The sequence below is a fragment of the Phyllostomus hastatus genome, unplaced genomic scaffold (assembly GCF_019186645.2).
Source record: "Phyllostomus hastatus isolate PE091 unplaced genomic scaffold, TTU_PhHast_1.1 phas_contig_524, whole genome shotgun sequence".
Taxonomy (NCBI): domain Eukaryota; kingdom Metazoa; phylum Chordata; class Mammalia; order Chiroptera; family Phyllostomidae; genus Phyllostomus; species Phyllostomus hastatus.
In genome coordinates, this window is record NW_025333900.1 from 8,010,011 (window position 1) to 8,018,253 (window position 8,243).

At 36.5% G+C, this 8,243-nt stretch overlaps 1 pseudogene; it reads left to right on the forward strand.

Annotated features, from left to right (window-relative positions):
* The first annotated feature begins 1,369 nt into the window (after positions 1 to 1,369).
* On the forward strand, positions 1,370 to 4,700 carry LOC123823966 (annotated as a pseudogene).
* Positions 4,701 to 8,243: the final 3,543 nt, after the last annotated feature.

The following is an 8,243-nucleotide window of genomic DNA, read 5'->3' on the forward strand; positions in this document are numbered from 1 at the left end:
ATGAAAAACTATAACAATGGATAAAATAAAAAATTGCCTTTACTTCCAGTGGCATGCTTAGTTCATCACATTAAATTAATAATTTCCTTTGCCTTGGAATTGCTTATTATTTGGCAGGTACCTCACTTTTTAGATTTCCATATATAATAACAAACGCCTAAGTTGTACTTGATGAGAAAATTATAAGAGAATAAATTTGAAGAAAGCTATAGAAAAACTCTTAATTTCAGTATTCCAGTTATCTAATGAAAGAAAGAATGAGAATGAGACCAAGATGAAAGTAACTACAATTAACAATAAACTATTAATTCTGATATTCACTGTGGTAGGCAGAACAAAGGACTCCCAGAGGTCCACACCTTCCTTGTTCCCTGGAACACTAAATGCATTCTCTTACTTGGCAAAAACAAACAAACAAAAACCAAAAAAAACCTTGCAGTTGTCTTTATGGTTAAGAATCTTGAGAGAGAGAGGAGCCTTAATTATCCAGGGGTTCCAGTTTAATCATATGGGTACTTAAAAGCAGAGAACTTTCCCTGGCTACAGAAAGAAAGACACAGCAGAAAGGAAGGTCAGAGATATTGCAGATGTGAAAACGATTTAACACCTCATTGCTGGTTCTGAGATTCAGGGGTCCATATGCAAGGGTGGCAGAGAGGTTTCCAGGAGCTAAGGGCTGCCCCTAGCTGACCACCAGCAAGGAACCCCCAAGAACTAATTACAAGGCAGTCTTACAACCAAAGGAGCTGAATTCTGACAACCTCAATGAGCCTGGAGTCCAGGAGTGCCATCGCCTTGAGTTCAGTCTTGTGAGATCCCAAGAAGAGAAACCAGCTAAGTCGCACTGTATCCAGACTTCTAACAGAAAATGTGAGATAAGAAACAAACAACAAAAAATGGGTGCTGTTTGAAGTCACTGACTTTGTGGTAATTGTTACAGCAATAGAAACTGAATACAACCACCACCAACTAAAACAACAAATGTAAAGATACAATGACTTTACTCTACACATACAAAAGAGTAACTCAAGTCTTCCCAAGGCCACCTCCTTGACTTGGAGTACACTTTCCCCAGTATCAAACTCATCAATATGAAGAACTTTCCATGAATATGTCAGCCATGTCCTTACTTTTATGTTTCAGCAAGTTATGATGAAATGAAACCTTGTTTTGCTCTACTGGCATTTCACCATATGGTAATGAATCTATGTTTGCTGTTATGGGCCAGATGGCACTGGGACACCAACTGCTTACAGTGTCATCCAAAACATAGAGGCAAGCACAAATTAAGGAATCCCTCATGTTAAAATTGGAGACAAGAAGCTCCATGACCAAATCAAGGTCCATGATTTTTTTATTTGAACCGACCATGGATCTGTTTTGGGATTTCTATCCAAATGTGAGTCTGTGCCCTAAATTATCCACCACTACATGATACTGAAATCATTTTTACCATCTATGATGCCTCTACCTGTCAGTAAAAGCAATTTAAAATACTGAGGCTCTCAGCCATTTGTCATTAGAAATGCCCAATTATATTACATAACTTCATTGGAAAGTTAGGTAACTTCCATAGCCCGCATCTACAAGTTGATAAAAAAGTACAGATTTCACCTCATGACATTTCATATCAGTTTGTATCTGATGCCAGGTGTACGATTGGAAAGGCAGAAAAACTTCCTAAGAAATTCAAGCTATTCACCTATCATCAACATGTATTATTTGCCAGGAAAATAATTTTTTAAAGGTATGTATTATTACAGACTTTAGCCATCACATTGTCTTGGTGACATCATATGCAAACCATCCAGGAACATTTTTGAATTGGGTGCTCTTCAGTTTGTCTAGAATAGGCCTGGCTATAGAATGATATAAACAAACTAGTTCCTGAGGTGACTTATCAGAGGCTGTCAAGAATCACTATGTGGCTCAATAATCAAGAAGAGAAGCCAGTCTTTCTGAATTGACTTTCAAGCCTTGACAGACTTAATCAATAGAGTGCTGGAGGTTTATGAAAAAAATCCAACACCTACTCGGAGAACTTTGCAGGATCCCTTCACTATTAAGAAACTGGATTTCTGCCTCAGCACTAGAGGGTTCCAAGTCTGTCAATCTTGTCCAGAACACAAAAGTTCTAGTCTAAGATTCCTGCTTATTATTTGCTAATTCTGAATTAAACTCTCAAGAAAATTAACTACAGAGCCATTCTTCCTGAAGCAAAGAACTATAAGGAAAATTTCTACTAAATTATCTGGCATAATTTTTTTTCAGCAACACCGAACCCATGTGAAGGTAACACATACATTTAGTTTTCAAGTTAGAACATGGAGTCACTTGGGATTTCTATACTCACAAGCACAGCACCAAGACAACCTAATAACAAAGCACAGACTAACTGATTATGGCTTGTTGTTACTTCTAGGGACAGGGTGGTGTGTATGTTAAAAAATGCCTCTGGTCAAAGTATGTGCTTTTATTACTTTTGAGTTCCTGCAGTGAGCTGATTAGCCAAGGGCAATTTTGCAGCAAGAAAATGATGAGTTGTTAAAGAACTCTTCTTTTATCACCGTTCCTTAGCAGATTTGGAGAGGTACCTCCTGGGGTGATAAAACCTGAAAAACTTTATTCATTCTTTAAAAATATTTTTTGAATGCTTACCATGTGCCAGATGTTGTAAGAAAAAACTACAGAAGAAAGTTTACATTTACAAATAGTAGGATCTCACAGCTCATAAAGAAATTCTGCATATGTCTTTATAATGAACAGTATTTACAGAAATGTCTCTACTTTTTTATTGTTGTCCAAGTACAATTGTGTCCATTTTCACCCCACCACACCCCCCTCCCATCCTTGAACCTACCCCCTTTAACTTTGTTTATGTGTCCTTTATACATGTCTCTTGATGGCCCTTCCCCTATTATCCCTCTCCCCGCCTCCTCTCTGGCTACTGTCAGTTTGTTCTTTATTTCAGTGTCTCTGATTGTATTTTGCACACTCGTCTGTTGATTAGGTTCCACTTACAGGTGAGATCATACGGTATTTCTCTTTCACCACCTGGCTCAGACAAAGGTTTGATCTCTAAAATATATAAAGAACTCACACGACTCCACTCCAGGAAGACAAAGAACCTAATTAAAAAATGAGCAAAGGACTTGAGCAGACACTTCTCCAAGAAAAATGTATCTATTTTTTCAATTTTTTTATTTTTATAACTTTTTTATTGTAGCTCAAGTACAGTTGTCTCCATTTACCCCCCACCACTCCCCCTCAACCCAGCCATCCCCACACGCCCCCTTGGTTTTGCCCATGTGTCCTTTAAAGATGTTCCTGAAAACCCTTCCCCGCTCCCCCCAATTTTCCCTCCCACCTATCCTCTAGTTACTGTCAGTTTGTTCTTAATTTCAATGTCTCTATTTTTTAACAAGTTTATATAACTACTTATAGACCAGTCCACACTTTTTATATTTCATATTTTTAAAAATTATACCACCCATCATCATTTCCACACACTTCCAAAGTATGCAATGATTTTATATTTTAGAATTATTTTTATAGCATACATTTTAAACAGGTTTATAGCAAAGAATGAAACAGATAATTTACCATATTTTGCTGGGTATAATGTGTAGTTTTTGCCCAAATTTTTGAGGGGAAAATAGGGATGCACATTATACATGGGTATAATAAGTATATACCATGGGTAAAACAATCCCATACATCATGCACACAAAAACGTGGGTGTGCCTTATACACAGGAGTGCATCATACACAGAAAAATACAGTAATCAGAACACTCTAAATCATACTATAGGATAGATACCTTCCATGGAAATATTCTATAGAATTTCTCTCTTCAATACTGTAGCCACTTGTGAGATATGGCCATTTAAATTTGAATGTTTAAAATTAAAAACTCAGTTTCTCAAAAATAAATTTAGTTTTTCAGTTGTACTAACCATATTTCAGGTGTTCAAGAGCCACCTCTGGCTAGTGGCTACCATATGGGACAGCACAAAGCATTTCTTCATCACAGGGGTTCTAATGGATAGCACATTTATGGTCATCACTGTAATTATCTTTATTCACAAAGGATGATATTTTCTGGACTTCATATCTTAGTCTTTTTTGTACAGTTGTAGACTGTAAAGGATTTCTGAGAACATACATGCCAACATGTATTATTACCTGTAAAATAAAAAGTAGCTCTTAGAAAGTTTTAGGTGACAGAAAACTTTTGCTCTGGGGCTGCTATTGTTAGCATAGTCAACCAGCCGGTGCTCCGATCCTGGGGGATCAATGGACATTCACTCAGTTCCTGGACTGGCTCCTGAGAGTACACCGCTTCCACCAGCACGGATTTGCACTGGCCTTTGTGGTTTCCTGTGCAGGAACTGAGATATCTGGAGGCACGTCTGGCTGACTTGATCTTCCACCCAGACCAAGCCATAATTCCGGAAATAAAATGGATGAGCCAGGTCCTACTAACGGCAGACATAGAAAATTCCGAGAACTTGGCCAAAATCACCACTTTCCGACACCTTCGGACAGCCATGTGTACGCAATCAGGTGAAGACCTGCTCCTGAGCCTCGCGTCAAGGCACTGGAAACATCGTGCCCAAGATAGCAAAATGAAACAACTTGAGGAGCTCCTGAAGGCCTGTGTCTCAGGTCCCCGGACTCCCCAGAGTCTTGTTGCATAAGGACCACCAGGCTCATTATGAGAACAGGCCTGCTTCTGCTACCAAAGTTAAAAAGAAGCAAGTACCCTTAAATATCAGCATTCTTTCTTCCTTTGTCTTGATGGATAGTGGTTTGATTATTTTGCTTTAAATGTGAGTGCTACTCTAGTAAAAGATGAATTCCTTTTCTGTCCAATGGCAGAAAGATGTTTGCTTACTTAAAATTAAGCAAATTTACAAAAAACAGAAAACATCATTCTTGGGGTTTTTCTCTGGCTTCTGAAGTTCATATTGCATTGAAATCTTTGGCCTTTTGGTCTCTGACAGGACCATGGTGGTTGATTGACATTTAGGGCTTAGATGATCAGAATTTCTCTACTATGGCAGTGTTCATTTATTTGTAATAGCTGCTTGATTCAGGCTCCTGAACTCAGAGAACAAAAGTGGTGTGATGTGTTAATGATGACTTGCAGGTCAGGAGTTGATGTTGTGCTTGCCAGGCATTTTCTTTTCTTTTTTTCTTCTTTCTTTTCTCCCTTCTTTTTCTTTCCTTTCCTTTCCTTTTTCTTCCCTTCCCTTCCTTGCTTTTTTCTTTTTATTGAGGTAACATTTGTTAAAAACATTATATAAGTTTCAGGTGTACAACATGATAATTCAATAAATGTATACACTATGCCATACTCACTCCTAAAAGCCTAGTTGCCAACTGTTACCATACAATTGACCCTCTTTACCCATTTCACCCTCCCTCACCCCTTCCCCGCTGGTAATCATTACCAAGCTTTTTCTATCACTCAGACAACAAATAAACACACACATAGTGATGAGATGCACATACAGGAGTAAAACAATTTTGAAGTGGGCAATGGTGTATTTTATATCTCCTAGACTACCTAAAAATCATTCCTCAGCTTTGGCTCAGTAACTTTAGAAGGATATAGATAAAACTCTGATGATAAAAGGAAAAACTTTAAATTACTCTCTTACACATTCCCCAAACCCTGAATAAGCTAGCCTACCTGCTCTCCATCTTTCATAAGAGATATGAGTCTTGTCTGCACTAAGAAAAACCTCTTTGGAATGGGCCTGAGAGAGAAAATATAAAATAACCTCCTAAGAGAGTCTTTTATGGAGAAAATAAAATGTCACCTCTTGCAGTAGCTTAGAAATATATTTTCCTGGAAATCAGGAGACACATGGAAGAATTTCTTCAGGCCACATGATTCTGCAGTAGTCTCTGGAGAGATTTAAGAAGTACAATTTCTCATTCTTAGAATCGTCCCTGTCCATTGCATAAATTCCTAGTGCACTCTGTCCCTAGAAAAATAATGCATTATTGTGCTCACAGGAAATGCAGTCTGAGATCTGCTTTACCTCCAATTTCCTGTTTGAGAGGCTAAATTTTATAAAGCAGATTTCCAAGCTTATCCATTTAAATCTCATTGTTAAACGCTCTGGTTCAGCCACTGGGAAGTTACACAGAGCTTGAGTCCAGTTTGAGAGTTGTCTGGGAGTCATGCTTCATTTTCACTTCTCTATACAATTTCGGCCACTTTACCATTGTCTATATTTTCACAGAAAAGAAGAAAATATAAATATATTTTTGTCTTTGTTAGCAATGCTTATAAAATATATTGGTTAAAACAGAAGTGTCTTGGATGAACTGTGCTTTTTCAATAATCCATGAGAAGTTGTTTTCTATTTCCTGGGATACCATACCAGAATTTGTGGTATGAAAACAGACATTGTTTGTGAAGCCAATTTTAAAAAAAAATTCTCTCAAAAACCTCTTTATTATTATCAGGAGGACCATATTTATATAGAAGACTAAAAATTTAAATAAATAGAAGAAAGAATATCTAAGGAAAATAATTCAATTAGACTCTTATTGAAATGTTTATATTTTTATGATTTGTTTTGCTCTAATTTGTGATTTGGCAGCACAATTCACATTAGCATCAACCTGGAGGTCTTGTTTTGATTAATTTCTTCAGACGGTTTATCCATTCAATGACAAGAATATCTTTGATGACTTAAGACAAACTAGCAAGTATGAATCCATGGCAAAGTGGCTGGTGAATAAGTGGCCTCCCTGTACATTTTAAATATATACACAAGTTATGAAACAAGAGAGAGTGTGATACAATAATGCTCAGCCATTACACCACTGAGACATTTCAGTATGCACAAAATGAATATCTGATGACTTAAAAGTATCCCTTCAAAAAATCAAAATATAAAAAAAGGAAATGTAAAACAGTTCTTTAAAATAATTTTGAAGTGAAAAAATAACCAAAATATCCACCAAAGGGCAATAATAAATAAAAAGAAAGTTATATACCCATTCTATGCAATTTTATGCAGCTTCTAAAAAGAATTTCATAGTTACTATCTTATGTGAGAAAACATCAAACACATAGTAAACAGAAAATGATCTCATATAGAAATTTATATTACATATAAAGTTTATATATAACTGCAAAATTCTTTTTTAATGTATGCAAAATTTAGTAAGTTTTGTTTCTTTTTTGAGAAGCAGATCCAATTAGTTTTTTGTTTTATGTTAATTTTATTTTTCAACCACAATTTATATTTGATATTATTTTGTCATAGTTTCAGGTGAATAACATAGTGGTTAGACAATCATATACTTTACAAAGCATTCCTCCTGATATTTCCAGTACCACCTGGCACTATACGTAGTTATTAAAATATTACTGACCATATTTCCTATACTGTGCTTTACATCTCCAGACTATTTTGTGACTGCCAATTTGTACTTCTTCTTTTTTTATAAAGATTTTATTTATTTACTTTTAGAGAGGGGGGGAAGGGAAGGAGAAAGAGAGAAACATTAATGTGTGGTTGCCTCTCACACACCCCCATCTGGGGACCTGGCCTGCAGCCCAGGGATGTGCCTTTGCTGAGAATCGAACTGGTGACCCTTTGGTTCTCAGGATGGCCCTCAATCTACTGAGCTACACCAGCCAGGGCCAAATTGTACTATTTAATCCCTTCAACTTTTTCATTCATCCCTCTAACCCCCTCCCTTCTGGCAAACTTCAGTCTGATCTCTGTATCTGAGTCTACTTTTATTTTGTCTGCTTGTTTGTTTGTTTATTTTACTCTTTAGATTTTGTTATAAGGGAAATCATATGGTATTTGTCTTTCTCTGACTTATTTCACTTAGCATAATACTCTGTAGGTCCATTCATGCTGTCACAAATGGTAAGATTTTATTTTTTATGGCTGAGTAATATTTTCTTTCTCCACTCCTTTATGAATGGGCACTTGGGTTGCTCTCATAGTTTGGCTATTATAAATGACACAGCAATGAACATGGGGGTACATTATTCTTTCAAATTAGTCTTTTGGGGTTATTTTTGTGTGTGTGTTGTTTTGTGGGGTTTTTGTTTTGTTTTGTTTTGGTTTTTTGCATATGTAACCAGAAGTGGAATTGCTGGGTCATAAGGCAATGAGGTTGGAATTAGTTCTTATACCTAATATATATATTTAAAATATATATATATATCTGCTAATGAAGTAGTAGCACTCAAAAGATGA